This window comes from Hylobates moloch, unplaced genomic scaffold, assembly GCF_009828535.3.
Source record: "Hylobates moloch isolate HMO894 unplaced genomic scaffold, HMol_V3 SCAFFOLD_12, whole genome shotgun sequence".
NCBI classification, from domain to species: Eukaryota; Metazoa; Chordata; class Mammalia; order Primates; family Hylobatidae; genus Hylobates; species Hylobates moloch.
The window spans coordinates 67,633,072-67,649,483 of NW_026652287.1; positions in this window are offsets into that span (position 1 = coordinate 67,633,072).

A 16,412-nucleotide genomic window follows, 5' to 3' on the forward strand; every position below is an offset into this window, starting at 1 on the left:
AGTACGTGATACTTGTGGCAGGAGAGAGGAGTAGATTCCTTTTAAGGCAGTTAGAGGAACTCCTTGTTGTTCAGGCAAGCACCAAAGCAAGAAGCAGTGACAATTTTTCACTGATAGTGCCCCAAACTTGCCCTGCAAAGCTTAAAAGGAGACGCTCCTCTATGAGGTCCACTGCTTGAATCCAAGGCACGTGCTATGCTTAGTGGAGTGTGTTTAGAGCTCCTTTTTCCAACATGCCAAAAAAAAAAAAAAAAAGATGCTCATGCTACTTCTTGCTTTCTGTCTATTTCTTTCTTGCCCTTAGGCTTAAAAGTAAGCATGATGGAGAACAAGAGAGAAGGCGTGCCCTGGCAACCATTGCCAGGAAACAGATTTCACTGAAGTCATAAATTAGAAAGATAACCCACTTACCGGAGGTGGGTTCATATGCAAAGCTGAAAAATCTGCCAGTGTAGAGAATATTGCTACCTTTAGCTTCAGTTTTTTTTAATCACTCATGTTTGATAATTATAAAGATGTTTAAAGAAGAAATCATGATGTATAATCCTATCACTGTGTAAGCTCTGCTGACACTTTTTCTCATATAAATGTTTTCTTATGTAAAAATAATAAATACACATGGTAAAACAAAAATCAGACAGAAATATACAAAACAGAAAGTAAAAGTCTACTTAACATATGCTTCCTGCTTTCTTTATTTTTTAAGCTTAAATTTGCCAAAGGAGCTTCCTACTTTCAAAAACTTCTTTACACACATATATCTAAATGTGTGTTCTTTTTTATTATTTATGTAAAAGAGATAATGTTGCTCACTTTTTTGGTCTTATATCTTTATTTTTCACTTTTTTGAAATCTACATCAATATTTTAATTCTGCTCTATGACTACATCATATTTTATTGGACCAATCTGCTTTGCAAATGAATTGGTGGATATTGTTGTCAATGAATGATTAAAGGACTTTAACACATTAGAATTAAAATGAAGATATGAAATCACCTCGATTACCATTTATGAATTTATTATCTCTACTTAACAAGTGTTTATTGAGCACCTAATATATACCAGACATTTTCTTAGGTGCCAGGGATGTAAGTAGGATAATCATCTCTGAGTCAAATGGGTCATAGCCTAAGTGGAGGGAGACAGCTCAGCAAATCAATAATTACTGTCACTGCTGAGATATGAATAACAAAAGATGCTGTAGCCACTGAGATTAGAAGCCCAGTGTAAACTAAAGTTAAAGGGTTAATGAGGAGAAAATCTTAGAGCAAGCCACATGTGGGAAGGCTTGAAGACATGAAGTAGCACAATGTATTCATGGAGGTGCAAGAATTTGGGGCTGGTCAGAGCACAAGTTTCATGAGGGAATCCAGCCTAGGCAACAGAGCAAGAGCCCATCTCTAAGGCCCTTAAGCTGGAGACAGAGGCTGGGGTCAAAGCCATACCACAGACTTTATCCCAAAAGCCATAGGGAGTCATTGAGGTTTTAAGTACTGTGGGGAGAAGGGAAATGGGAGTGACGTGATAATTTTTAAATAATTTAAGAAAAAAAACAAAAGTTAAAGATTAAAATAGAAAAACATCTGGCTACAAATTCACTCTCAGCATAGACAAAGGAAATAAGAGCTAGGTAAGAAAAATAAACGAGCTGCAGTTACAGTAGCTTATGTCTGTAATCCCAGCATTTTGAGAGGCTGAGGTGGGAGGATCACTATAGTTCAAGACCAGCCTGGGCAACAAGGTGAGACTGCCTCTACAAAAATAAAAATTAAAAAATTAACTGAGCATGGTTGCTCATGCCTCTAGTCCTAGCTACTTGAAAGGCTGAGATGGGAGAATCACTTGAGCCCAGGAATTTGAGATTATAGTGAGCTATGATTGCACCACTGCACTCCAGCCTGGGTAACAGAATGATGAAAACCCATCTCTTAAAAAAATGAAAGAAGGAAGGAAGGAATGAAGGAAGGAAGGAAAGAGGAAGGAAGGAAGGAAGGAAGGAAGGAAGGAAGGAAGGAAGGAAGGAGAGAGAGAAGGAAAGGAAGGAAGGGAGAAAAGAAAGAAAGAAAGAAAGAAAGAAAGAAAGAAAGAAAGAAAGAAAAGAAAGAAAGAAAGAAAGAAAGAAAGAAAGAAAGAAAGAAAGAAAGAGAAAGAAAGGAAGGAAGGAAAGAAAAAGAAAGAAAGAAGAAAGAAAGAAAAGAAAGCAAGCAAGCAAGCAGGGAGGGAGGAAGGAAGGAAGGAGAAAAGAGAAAAGGAAGGAAGGAGAGAGAGAGAAAGAAGAAAGAAAAAGAAAAAGAAAGAAAGAAAAAGAAAGAAGGAGAGAAAGAAAGAAGGAAAAAGAAAGGAAGGAATGAAGGAAAGGGAAAGAGAAAAGGAAGGAAGGGGAAAAGAGAAAAGGAAGGAAGGAAGGCAACAACAACAACAAAAACAGATTTCAAATGAAAAGTGAGTACGACAGGATACTGAGAGTATGAGCAAGATAACAAATTATTAAAGGATAGTTAAGAAAGGTAAATTAAATTTTTGATACAATATTCTAACTTAAATCATTCTAATGAATTTAACTCTCAATAAATATACTTCATAAAATCCATCAGGTAAGATGATCTTTGGCAAAGAAAAACTAGGATCCTTCTGAGTGGTGCTCTGGAGCCAGCTAAAGTGGTCATGGTAGGAGTATTTATACCATGGAAATTGGCCAACACACAAATCAGTTTTGGTTTTGCTTTTGTTTTCCCCCAGAGTGCCTGTTGTTAAACATTTGTCAGCACACTATTGATCCCTCCTTGAGTGAAGCAACTAGGAATCATTGAAAACATCCACAATTCAATTCCTTCCAGAGACACCAAAATGTTTCTATGCCTCTTCCCAATCTCAAGTCCTAAAACCTATTTCATTGTCGAGATTATCAGCACATCAAAACATGTATTGTAAGTCACACCATTACATTTGCAAGGAGATAAAGAAATTAAAAAGCATAAGCATAAAGACAGGTCCTATGACTCTTGTTGCCCAGCCCTGGTGAAGACTAAGAAGCTGATGATTAGTGACAACTCTCCATTTTAACAGCCTGTTTCCCACAGGTGAGAGGGACCCATCATACGCCTGCAGTGATTCTGATGACTCATAGGAAAGCAGTCCAGCTTGTTTGGCCAGTTCTTGGGTTATTGGACAGTCATTAATAGCTTTGGAGCTACTGAAGTCTCCTCTGGTGCCCTGAAGCTTCATTACTTCCGTGAAATTCAGAGAGAGGTATTTATTTTACTGTTACCACTTTGGTATCATTTTATGTTTTCTCTTTCCAGAAACTTCTGTGCCAAAGCCAAAGTAATGGGACTGGATCTGTCTTTTTTTTTTTTTTTTTTTTTTAAGTGTTCATGATCATGCAACAGATACACCCACAACCAGTGAGTTTCAAAGCCAAAGGAAAACAACAGGCCTTTGATTAGGTTGTACCTACTCCAGTGCAGGAGGGCACCGCAGCAGCTGGGGGAGCCTGGCTGCACCACCTCTTTTCGTTCTCCAGAGATAGGTGAAAAAGAGTGTGTGGGTTGGAATTAAGGAATTGGGTTGACTAGCCCAAGGCTGGTTGGGAGCCTGCAGTTCAGAGACAGATTACCGCCTTATTGGCTCTGGTAAAAAAAAAAAAAAAAGGGACCATCTTACATCATCTCAGCAGGACTGAAAATTTCACATGATTATCAAAGTGCATGAAATGCTAGACAGATCCTTGAATGTGAGTGGAAAGGGAAAGGAGGGGTTGGTGGAGCAGAAGTAGATGCCCACTTTCTCACCAAAATAGAACATCAAGACCTACTAATGGGTGCAGGAAAGTGAGTCAGATCTGGCCTTAAGGAAGTATCCTGAATACCCACCAGTGCTCAGTTTCCTTATTGATATATCACTAGATACCAGCTACCATGACTTCTCTGCCCCTTTCCTGTCAATGACCACCCAGCTGAACCCTGCTTGAAAAAACTCTCCTTGCTTCAAGAGGGATTGTGTGGGCTTAGTTCAGGTTCATGGAAACACCCTGCCTGTTTCTTTCCTGTGGAGCGGATGGTGAAAGGAGTTGTTAGCACCAGTCAGCTTTTTCTTATCAAGTAACTTCATTATTTCTGGGCAGCCACATACCCTTGTTTGTCCCAGACAGAGGGGTTTCTGGGACACAAGACTTTTATTACTAAAATCAGGAAAGTTCCTGGCAGACGGGGATGAGAAGTCACCCTAATTGTCACAGTATCTGATGAGGTGCCAAATGAGTAAGGGAGACAGTCAACACTGATGAAGGTTGGAATTGGTAGCTGGGAGTTTTGTACAGTGCTGTGTATTTTACAATGCACTTTCACACACACTATCTCATTTTAATCTTATAACAAATTAAAGAAGGCAGAGGAGGTATTACTATTGCTTCATGTTGATGAAAAAATTTGGCCACAAAGATTAAGTGACTAGCTCAATGACACAGAGCTGGTTAGTAACACAAAACTCGGGTGTTGCTTCCAACTCTCTGTGGAGTGAGATAGGGAACAATTGATAGCTGGAGTCCAGTGTTCTTTCTGCTGTACCATGTTGTCTCTCTAGTTATAGGGAGAATGGAATTCCTTTTTCTCTCATTACTTGCCTTTGTTTTTTCTTCTTATGATGCTCTGTTGTAGAGTGACAATCTTGCAGTGAAGTATAATTCAATGCAAATTCATAGCTGTGTCGCCAACCACCAACCACCAGGAAGCACAAATGCTCAGACATTAGCTGTGACTTCTACCCAAAGGCAAGGTAAAATGTCATTGCCAAGGATTACATTCAGATGACCTGTAATGTGGTTTTCTGATGGAGGGAAGAACTGAAGACAACACTACTTCATCAGAAAATGCTGAGTGGAGAATTGCAGAGGTAGGGAGAAGAGAGAGCTGTGCATCTTAAGGCAAGATGACAGGCTCAGAAGTCAACGAACGGCCTCAAGCAGAAGCATGCAGGGTTCTGGGATGAGAAAGATGACTCAGCATTTATCCTTTCCTATAAAACATAGCAGCGTGTTAAGGCTGCATTTGAAATTTTATCTAAGGCCAGTGATAATATCTAAATTACGGTCATGACATGCATAACTTGATAATCAGGTAGACTAGAAATTCTTCCTAAAATTAGAGAAGTTACAACCAAACCGAAACCTATCATTTCTGTATTCAATGACAGTCACAAAAGTATGAATATCTATGGGGAATCTACAATTTCTCTGGCCAGTTCTATTTCTTTTAGAATGTCAAGCAGCATTTGATTTATGATTAATGGCTCAGATTTTCAAGATTAAATTCATGTTGGTATACTGTCTTTTAAAGCATGAAAACCCATTTGCTACAGAATGATATAATCATAATCTGCACTATAAATGAAAAGGCTTTATGCTGGCAAAACAAATGTCTCTGAGATGCAGTAGAGCGATATGGTATACTGGTATGTATGGGGTGAAGAAAAGAGCTAGGGTTTTGCAATCAAGCAGATTCAAGTTCAAATTCCAGTTGTGTTAGTGTGTGATGTTGGATGTTAAGTCTCAATTTTTTCATCTGTAAAATGTAAATCTTGTAGATTTGTTATACTCTTAGATTTGTGGCCTCATAGATTTGCCTCCTCAGCTTCCTCTACCTTGTTGCTTCTGTGGACAGCACATGGAACAGGGAACACAAGAAGGTTTCAAAAGATTTAAAATCATGGTTTTTAACATGTCTAAGATGTTATAAACTCCTTCCACCCATCAGCACCGTCTCTCCTATACCAGGAGTAAGCCATAATATTTGTTTTACAAACTGCAATACTTAAATGCTTTTGGAGCAATTGAAATGCTTAAAAAATAGAAAAAACATCTCCAGTTCACCTTACCAAAAGCTGCAAGGACCCCTTCTTCCTTTACATAAAAATATTGACACACCTAGGCACACTAAGGGGCATGTGAAGTAGATTGGCAATTCAGATCTCGTGGCCCTTCACACTGGTCAATACCCACTTAATGCCACACTTGAGGTTTTCCTCACATGCAGGGAAGCTGTAAGAGTTTAAATGACCTAATGGCTATAAAAGTTCCTAGAAGGGTACCTAGCTCAAAACAATGCATTCTCCCTTCCAACTTTGTTTTCTGGATTCCATAGTTATTGAGACATCTTCCATTTGATATCACACAATTTTTTTTTTTTGCCAGTGTACCCAGAAGAATGCACTCTGATGATTCTATGTGTTTTTAGAAGGAGGGTCTAAGGACACAAATTTTGTTCAGTTATCTAAAAGTCTGACTGCATGAAGTGATATTATTATTTCAGTTGTTAGAAAACTACATAAGTATAGATAAGATAACAATTGAATCATGTTACTTCTAGTCATCTATCAGCTTTTTTGTAGTAGTGATTTAATATTAATATTAATATTTTATGTTGTAAAAAGTTAGGAATCTTGTTTACATGTTAGAAATAGTTACATTGCTGTCCTCCCTAAAATCCATAAAGCAGAAAGTATATAAAAATAAATTTGCAGATGCCTTTAGTCATGATGAAGGATTTCTCAGGATTCTTCTTTTCTTTTTTTTTTTGAGACAGGGTCTCTCCCTGTGTTGCCCAGGCTGGAGTGCAGTGGCGTGATCTCGGCTCACTTAGGCCTTGGCCTCCTCGGCTCCAGTGATTCTTCCACCTTAGCTTCCCTGGTAGCTGGTACTACAGGCACACAACACCCTGCCTGGCTAATTTTTGTATTTTTTATAGAGACAAGGTTTTACCATGTTCCTCAGGCTGGTCTCAAACTCCTGGACTCGAGCTATCCTTCCACCTTAGCCTCCCGAGGTGCTATGATTACAGGCGTAAGCCACCGCACTCAGCACCTCAGAATTCTTGAATATAAAAGTGTTCTGATTTATTTGACTGTAGAAATGACTGAAAAATCTCAGCATTTTAAACTTTTTTTGTATATCCTGTTTCTAACTGCACTAAGATAAACAGTCCAGTTATGTATGTATATTTATATATTTTTTCCATGTTGGGGTATTTTCTGATCTTTCTCTAAAAAACATATATGACAATTAGCAGTAAGATGGAAAAGATAAAAGATATATTTGAGTTAATTTGGATAAAAAATAGATTGTTTTCTATTTAAGATTTCAAAATATTAATGACCTAAAACAAAACAAATTTTGCTGTTGGTCAGTTTTACTCTGGTTGAAGTAATGCATCTTAGAAATAAAAGAAATCTTAAATAAGGAGCATCTTCTAAATGTTAGCCAGGGGAGAAAAATAAATAACAATGAGGCTTATCTACTGTTAAAGACTGTTTGTATCCTCCCAAAATTAATCTGTTGAAGCCCTAACCCCCAGTGTGATGGTGTTTGCAGATGGAGCCTTTGGAACATAATTAGGTTTAGATGAGGTCCTGAGGGTACAGCCCTAATCCCATGATATTAGTGCCCCTAGAAGAAGAAACACTAATGAGTTTGCTCTCTCTCTCCACCACATAAGGACACAGCAGGAAGGCAGCTATCTGTAAGCCATGAAGAGAGCCCTCACCAGAAACAAACCAGGCCAGCACCTTGATCTTGGACTTCTAGACTCCAGAACCATGAGAAAATACATTTCTGTTGTTTAAGCCACACAGTCTGTGGTGTTTTGTTACAGTGGCTTGAGCAGATTAATCTGTTTACCAAAGGGAAGATGGACGTACATGCTATGGCTAGGAAGGAATGATAACTTATCATTTAACCTAAATGTAGGGGATGTCCTGCCTAAAATTTTGACCATGCTTTTATTTGTGTGTATGTATTTTCGTTTTGTTTTGTTTTGTTTTGTTTTGTTTTTGTTTTGCTCCTGGGTCAGCCTTGGGTGGGTAAATCACTACTGAAAGAAACATGGCTTCGTCCCCCAAAAAAGGGTGAACATGTAGACCCTCTGGGAGTAATCAAGGCCTAATATTAAGGAAAGACAGGGAAAGGTCAGGAGGCCTTTACTTCTGTGAGTGTCTGGGACCCAAAAAGACAATAAAAGCCTGCTGTGGATTAGGGCCTCAAAGTCAGTAGCTTCCTAGCCTCATTCTTGGCATTTACATCCCCAGGAACAAAAAAGGTTGCTGGTTGGGAGTCCTCAAATGGAAGGCTACTAGGCCACTTGTGACATGGCACTCTTGAGACAACTGGTGCATTGGAGGATAATTTCAAAGTAAACAGTGAACCTGGAGCTCCTTGCCCAAGCTTGGATTTGAGCAAAAAAAAAAAAAAAAAAAAATAGCCTTGTTCAAAAATCCAAAATGGCAGAACCAGCTTCCTGAAAGACGTGGTTCCTCATTTCCATCCACCCCCAAGGACCTGGGCCAGAAATATTCCTCAGTGCCCTTTAGATCTTATGAAACAAGTTTTCTTCAGTGATACCACATGTTGGTGAGAAGCTATGACAATAAATGTCTGATCTCTGCTTAGATGTGGAAATGAGACAAATTCCTCTATTAACAAAACCCCACAGATTGAGTGGCTTAATCTGTGTTTGCCTTTAGGGTTCTTTGATATTGAAAGACAAAGGGTAGTCTCAAGAGTAAGAGACTGAACTTGATGATCTGGCATGTGGGTGTTCGAGTTGATTTTTAAATTTAATTTAGAATAGAAAAGAAATGTGTATATCTCTGCAGTTGACAAATTTGATTAACTACAGGCATAACTGTAGCAGTGTGTGCATAGTAGTTGTCGGTAAGTGCCCTTTGAAAGATTTAAAGTCAAGTGGATGTTGGTTCAGAAAGGCATCATGGTCTGTGTGTTTCTTTTCAAATGAACGAATGAATTTCTTTCCTGGCTGAGGTTGAGAGACTGCAGTGAGCTATGAGCTATGATCGCACCACTACACTCCAGCCTGAGTGACAGAGCAAGACCCTGTCTCAAAAAAGAAAAAAAGGAGAATTTATTTCCCAAATGGTTAACATGCTGTTGAATATGAAAACTAAGTGAGACTGAAAATGACAAACTCATTTCTGTATTTGATCTTTTAAGCAATATTCTCTTAATTCCTCTCTCAAGCTACCTTCATGGATAAATAGGAAAAACAAGTAAGATCTAACTCTGCAAAAGAATAGAGTTATAATTTTATTCACTATTTGTGAATCTCTATGAAAATGGAATATCTGGTGAGAACAAATACAGTCAGAGTAATATCCTGATGAATAGATCAGGTATAAAATCTGGATACTAATGAACCATATTAATGTACCCAATTAAGTGTTTTAAGGTGAAAATCAATTATGCTTTCTGGTGTTGGCTTAGTTCATTCATGCTGCTATAACACAATATCTTAGGTGGAGTATTAAAAACAACAGCAATTTATTTCTCACAGTTCTGGAACTTGGAAGTCCAAGATCAAGGCACCAACAGATTTGGTATCTGGCGAGGGCTGCTCTGCTTCAAAGATGGCAACTTCTTGCTGCATCCTCATATGGCAGAAGGGGGCAAATAGCTCCCTTCCACCTCTTTTATAAAGTCACTAACCCCATTCATGAGAGCTCCACCGTCATGACTTAATTATCCCCTAAGGGCCCCAACTCTTAATACTATTACATTGATGATTCAGCTTCAATACATGAATTTTGAGGGGACACATTCAGACCACAGCTACTATTAAATGTTTTGAACTAGAATTAAGTTTTTTCTTACCTTTATGAACACAGCAAAACTTCCAGATTCTACAGTAATTTCAAATGAAAAAGAGACTGGTTTTAGAGTTCCCTTAAGCTCTCATATGGTTTGGCCACGTGTTGAGGTAAGGAGGCGATTGGCTGTTCTAGTGATAGTGAGTGAGTTCTCAAGAGATCTAATGGATCTGTAAGGGGCTCTTCCCACTTGGCTTTCTCTTCTCTCTTGTGTCGCTTTGTGAAGAAGGTGTCTGCTTCCCCTTCTGCCATGATTGTAAGTTTCCCAAGGCTTCCCCCCAGTTATGCAGAGTTTTGAGTCAATTAAACCCCTTTTCTTTATAAATTACACAGTCTTGGGCAGTTCCTTATAGCACTGTGAAAACTGACTAATACAAGCTTTTTATCTTGGCATCTCTTCACTTTCCTTCCACTCCACACCTAAATCCCACCCCCACTCCCAAAACTTTATTAAAAAAAAAAAAAGCTTTTCATGCTTAAGGCCAGGTGTTCCAGACTAGCCTGGGCAACAAAGTGAGACCTTATCTCTACAAATAAATAAATGTTAAAAAACAAGTAGCATGGCATGGTGGCATGTGCCTGTGGTACCAGGTACTTGGTAGACTCAGGCAGGATTGCTTGAGCCCAGGAGGTTGAGGTTGCAGTGAGCTATGAGCTATGATTGCACCACTGCACTCCAACCTGGGCAACAGAATGAGACCCTGTCTCTTGGGGAAAAAAACAAGCTTTTCTAGTGAACTCATTAGCACTAGCATTCTGGTAATATTCTTAAAGATCTGATTAAAAGAGAGTATATAAATTTTAATAATTATAATATGAAGAATCTAGTTAAGACCAAAAAGTACACATTTCTTAAACCTCCAAAATCAATCTTCTTTCCCTAGGTTTTAAACTCATCATGTATTATGTAAAACAAAACAAAACAAAAACTTTAATCATATTTGAATAATAGTTAGGAAAATAAAATGGTGAGTACTTGGACTTTTTGATGTGTAGGAAATATACTTGCACCCTGAAGAGTTGAAGCAATCTATCCTGTTATGCAAATGTGAAGGTTATGGGTAACTTATCTTGCCATGATAGAGTATTTTTTAAGTTGTCAAAACTATTGTGGCCTTGACTATCCACAGACATTTAATGCATCTGCAGATTAGCATGTTAATAATTCTCAATCTGCCATCCTTATTCAAAGACAAACTCTAGCTCTTGTCTAAGATTTATTAAATTGGCCATTTTGTCTTTTCTTGTGAATTAGCTCATATTCACACATTGAAATCTCAGATCATATCTGTAGTTGGCAAGGAAAACAGCAACATTGAGCTGTGCTGTCAAAAGGTAGATGACATGTTAAAATAAGGAATAAACAAAGAGACTGAAAAAAAAGAGAAAGAGAGTTTCTGCTCTTTTTGAAATCCATGTTTTCTTAATATGATTCAGCCTTGTTTTGTGGCTGGTGAAGTGTTTTGCATTTGTAAATTTGGGCTCAATAACTGTTTAGCTCAGAAAAGCCAACTGTATGTCATTAATTGTTGGACTGTTTACAGTAGTCTCATTTCTAACTGGAAAAGGCCCCTGGAAAATGTTTTCAGAATCCAAAAAGACAAATTGTTAATGTAGAGCATTTAAAATAAAACATCATTTTTCAATATATAAATTGTTTTAAAGTATTTTCTATGCTGGCATTTGCAATGTATATCACTGTTGATGATACGGTATCTTAATCCTCCTCTTATATATTGGAAATTTCTAGTGGCTTTCATTGTATTTATCTATATATATATATGTTTAATAAGTGTTAGCAGGTATTGCAACTTACATACATTTTACATAGAACTAATCAACTATGTTTTATTTTGTTTTTTGAGATGGAGTCTCGCTCTGTCCCTCCTACTGGAGTGCAGTGGCGTGATCTTGGCTCACTGCAACCTCTGCCTCCTGGATTCAAGCAATTCTCCTGCCTCAGCCTCCCAAGTAACAGGAATACAGGTGTTCACCACCATGCCTGGCTAATTTTTTGTACTTTTTTAGTAAAGACAGGGTTTTGCCATGTTGGCCAGGCTGGTTTCGAACTCCTGACCTCAGGTGATCTGCCCTGCTCAGCCTCCCAAAGTGCTAAGATTACAGGAGTGAGCCACCACGCCTGGCCGGAACTAATCAACTATGTTTTTGTTGCATCTTTGCCTGTCTCTCCCACTGGGCTATAAGCTCCTTGAGACTGGGAATTGTGGCTTTATCTTATATACTTCTGCCTAACACAATCCCCTTGTTGTTTGCATGCATTTGTTTTTCTGTAAACATTCATTGGATACTTGCTAGGTGAGAGGCAAGCTGCCAAGGTTTCTATTTGAGTTACCTCATATCCTCAGAACAACCTAATAGCTTAGGCATATTATTGCCCTCCGTTTTTTAGGTGAAGAAGTGAAGGCATAGAGAACATAGACTTTGACAGGTGAGTGGCAGCCTCAGGCTTCAAACCCAGGCAGCCTGATTTTAGAGACTTTGCTTTTACTTTCACAACCAGTGCTTTACATGAATTAACTGGAGTGAGAGAACAGAGGCGAGGATGGTCCTAAAAGGACACTGAGGTAGATAATAGAGTTCATTTTCTTAAATCTTGAAGCCAGATCTTTCAAAGTGGTTGATTGCTCAGCCCCAGTCTTCATACCCCCAACCATTCTGTTATATGGCCTGTAATTTACTTGAAATACCTCTATATCCACATTTGGTATACAGTTATACTCCCTAGACACAGTAGAATAAGATCTGCAGTGCTCCAATCAGAAATCCATACTTTGAAGGTCGTTAGTTAAAATTGGAAGGATCTCAATAAGGAAGCGTAGTATTTTCTACACTCTAGTAGCAAATATTTTAAATACTGCTATCCAAATATGCCCACCAAGGGTTGATGATGCAACATAAGGATACTAGAAAGTGCTTTACTGTTGGTGAAATGAGCTGTGTTTATAATACATGGTCACATGGAAAGATTTGTATAGAAAACTCCCTTCCTTATATGAATAAGAAATGGGGATCCGAGTAGCCCTGTAGCCGAACACCTTTTATAGAGTGCCTAGGTCTAGAACTCTAATCAGTCATGCCCCCCACTTTATGGAGGATTTTGTTGGCTAATCCACCTGGCTGATCCTGCCAATAGAATACATGTTGTATTTGCCCCACTTTCATGCAAAGTGCTTGTCAGAACACCCAGAAAGTCAGAGAGCCATGATTTCACCAAGTTTACAAGAGCTGGTTTTAGGGCTATGTTTTGTATACACGTCAAAATCCAGTCTGAAATTTGCTAATAGGAAAGTTGTGGAAACGCGGGGACATAAAATTCCCATCATCTTTTGATTATCTGAAGCTACCAACAGTGGTAAATTTAAATGGCCAAGGTGGCTTAGGGAATTTCACAAAACCTAACTTTCTTCTTTTATTGAGATATAAACCTTGGCATTATCTCCAGCATTTATGACTCTTTAGTTAATAATAATTAACTATTCAAAAAATTATCCAGCCAGGCACAGTGGCTCATGCCTGTAATCCCAGCACTTTGGGAGGCCAAGGTGGGAGGATCACAAGGTCAGGAGCTCGAGACCAGCCAGCCCAATACGGTGAAACCCCATCTCTACTAAAAATACAAAAATTGGCCAGGTGTGGTGGCACATACCTGTAGTCCCAGCTACTCGGGAGGCTGAGGTGGAAGAATTGCTTGAATCTGGGAGGTGGAGGTTGCAGTGAGCCGAGATGGCGCCACTGCACTCCAGCCTGGGCAACAGAGCGAGACTGTATCTCAAAAAAAAAAAAAAAAAAATTATCCATTACATGATGCCATTTACATATTTTTGAAATTCTCTTACTTTGCACAAGATCAAAGTTGTATAGACCATCTTTGTCTATTATAGGAAATCATACTTGGTCTATTATAGGGACATTTTTATGAATGTTTTCTGGAAGTATGAACAGATGATATAAGACCTATCCAGAGGGCTTACAAAAAAAGTGTTGACACTCTATGTCCCATCAAATTACTCTACAGCAAACCAGGGATAGACAACTGCAAATCTGAGCATTGAATGACAGAATTTCCAGGGACACCAGAAAACTCTCATGGCTTCCTTCTCCTTTCTAAAAAATGCGAATTTAGTGGTGATAACAAAAGGAGGATTTACAAAGCTAGAGTTTTCATCCTAGTTGGGGAAATCAACTTCCAAAGGATGTTAGCAGAAACATCCAATAGTTCTTCTAAATGCATCTCTGCAAATTATTACCATTAAATCTATGTTAACTGAGGGAAAAAAATCTACCACTCAAGGATTCACATAATAAATAAGATGAAACTAGAACTCTCTGGTTTTCTGCCGTGACTATTATATCTACCATTTGGCACAAATATTTCTTTTTTTAGGTTTATTTTATTTTTAATTGACACACAATAAATGTACATATTATAAGAAACAACATTTCAGTACATGAACATGTTGTGTAATTATCAAATCAGGGTAATTTGCACATCCATAATCTCATACATTTATTGTTTCTTTGTAGTGAGAACATTCAAAATTCTTTCTTCTAGTTATTTTGAAATATACAGTACATTACTGTTAACTATAGTCACCCTACTGGCACAAATATTTCTGTAAGGCTGTTTATAGTTTTTCATTTAGGTACATATTCCACAGATGTGGATTTTAGTTGAAAAATCAGAACCGCTTATGGCTAGTGGAAAAAATACTACAAATTTTCAGGGCAACAAATCTCCAATCAGAAATTCCACAGTGATCTAATTATTGAAGAGTTTTTTGAGAAAGTCTTTCAAATGTGGTCTTTTTTGTGGGAAAGGATTTAGGGGATTTATCAGATTAAAGCTATTTGGGTTCACACCTATGAACTCATGGCTAGAAAAAACTCTGAGACTCCTTTTTTATTCCTTTTTTATAAGTTAAAGTGTAAAACATTTGGGTGAGGTTGTCACTGATACTGTCCTTCCTTAAACACGTATAGACAGGGAGATCCCATATCATCCTTTTATACCTGTGGAACATGCACATTACATCTCTGTTTTTAAGCTTTACTTTACTTCATTTAGTGGAAATGTTTAAGCTGTGTTGCCATAAATTTGGACTTACTCTCTGGCTTAAATTAGGTTGCATTGGGAAAAGTTTGCAAAGTATTTGAAGAACTATAGTCCTTAGTATTTACTAAGTAAACTTAAACATTGTTTGATAGTGATAAGCTATTTGACCCATCATACATGTATCAAATGCCTGCTAAGTACCAGGCACTCTGCCACACAAGGAGAACTTTAATGCATCCCTGCCCTTAAGGAGAACATCTTTGTTCATCACCAGGAGAAAAGCTACAGCCTGAAGTAAACTCATCCCACCAAGAGAAGTGGAGTGACTACGTTTGAGCCAAAGAAATGTCAAACATAAGGGTTACTACATGTCACTGTACTGGTATTGCTTTATAACTTTGTTTCTCTCTTCCTGCCTGGCTAAGAGGAGAAAAAAGACTAACATTGTAGAGGTAAGTAATTGAAAGCAAAATCTTTAACAACTTTCTCCAACTCACTAGTAGGCTCCAGGTTAGAACACTCTTCCAGAAACGATGAAGCTTACAGAAATGAAAAATGTTAACATACCTTCGGCCAGGCGCGGTGGCTCACGCCTGTAATCCCAGCGCTTTGGGAGGCCGAGGCGGGCGGATCACGAGGTCAGGAGATCGAGACCATCTTGGCTAACATGGTGAAACCCCGTTTCTACTAAAAATACAAAAAATTAGCCGGGCGCGGTGGCGGGCGCCTGTAGTCCTAGCTACTCCGGAGGCTGAGGCAGGAGAATGGCGTGAACCCGGGAGGCGGAGCTTGCAGTGAGCCGAGACTGCGCCACTGCACTCCAGCTTGGGCGAGAGAGCGAGACTCCGTCTCAAAAAAAAAAAAAAAAGAAAATGTTAACATACCTTCAAAAACGCGCCACAACTGGTACTAGCCACAGTTGGTTTACAAGGAAATAAAAGCTAGAAAACAGGATTCCTAGCCCTGTGTTTCAGTCGTGGTGTAATTTTTGCATGAGAAAAAGTAACTCTTTATACCCGAGCTTTCCAATATGGCAGCCACTAGCCACATATGGCCATCTAAATTTAAGTTTAAATTACGTAACATTAAATCAAATTAGATATTCAGTTCCTCCATCACACCATCCTCATTTCAGTGGCTGGCACTCCAGAGCACACAGGGTTCCTGGCTACGGTACTGGGGACACAGGTCACAGCACATTTCCATGATCACAGAGAGCTCTGTTGGACAATGGCTGCTTCACATCAGTCACTTCCCGATGTCTTAATTTGAAGAACAAGGTTCAAGGTGGCTCAGACCTCCTCATTGCTCCTCTGTGTGTATGAGTGTTGTAACTGACTGACTAGAGCTAATGCTTGTTTTCATGGTAGAGTCCAGGTGTTATCTGTGGAAAGGTAAGCAGGTAGAGCATCTCTGGAAGCACCGACACTATCATTATTTCCCTTTTGCCATAGCTATTGAGAGAAGAAAGTCATGTCACAATGACGTGAGTAGTTACCTTTTCTCCAAATCCTCTGCTAGAACAAACCCTAGATCCTAAGTCCACTCCTTCTGTGTCAACCTGGCTCACAGATCCAGCTCAGTGGTCACTACTAAAGGCACTACCCTCTCTGCTGCTCCCAGCATTGCCCACCACCTATTTCTAAGGCTCTAGGTATTGACCAAACCATTGATAATTCCTCTTT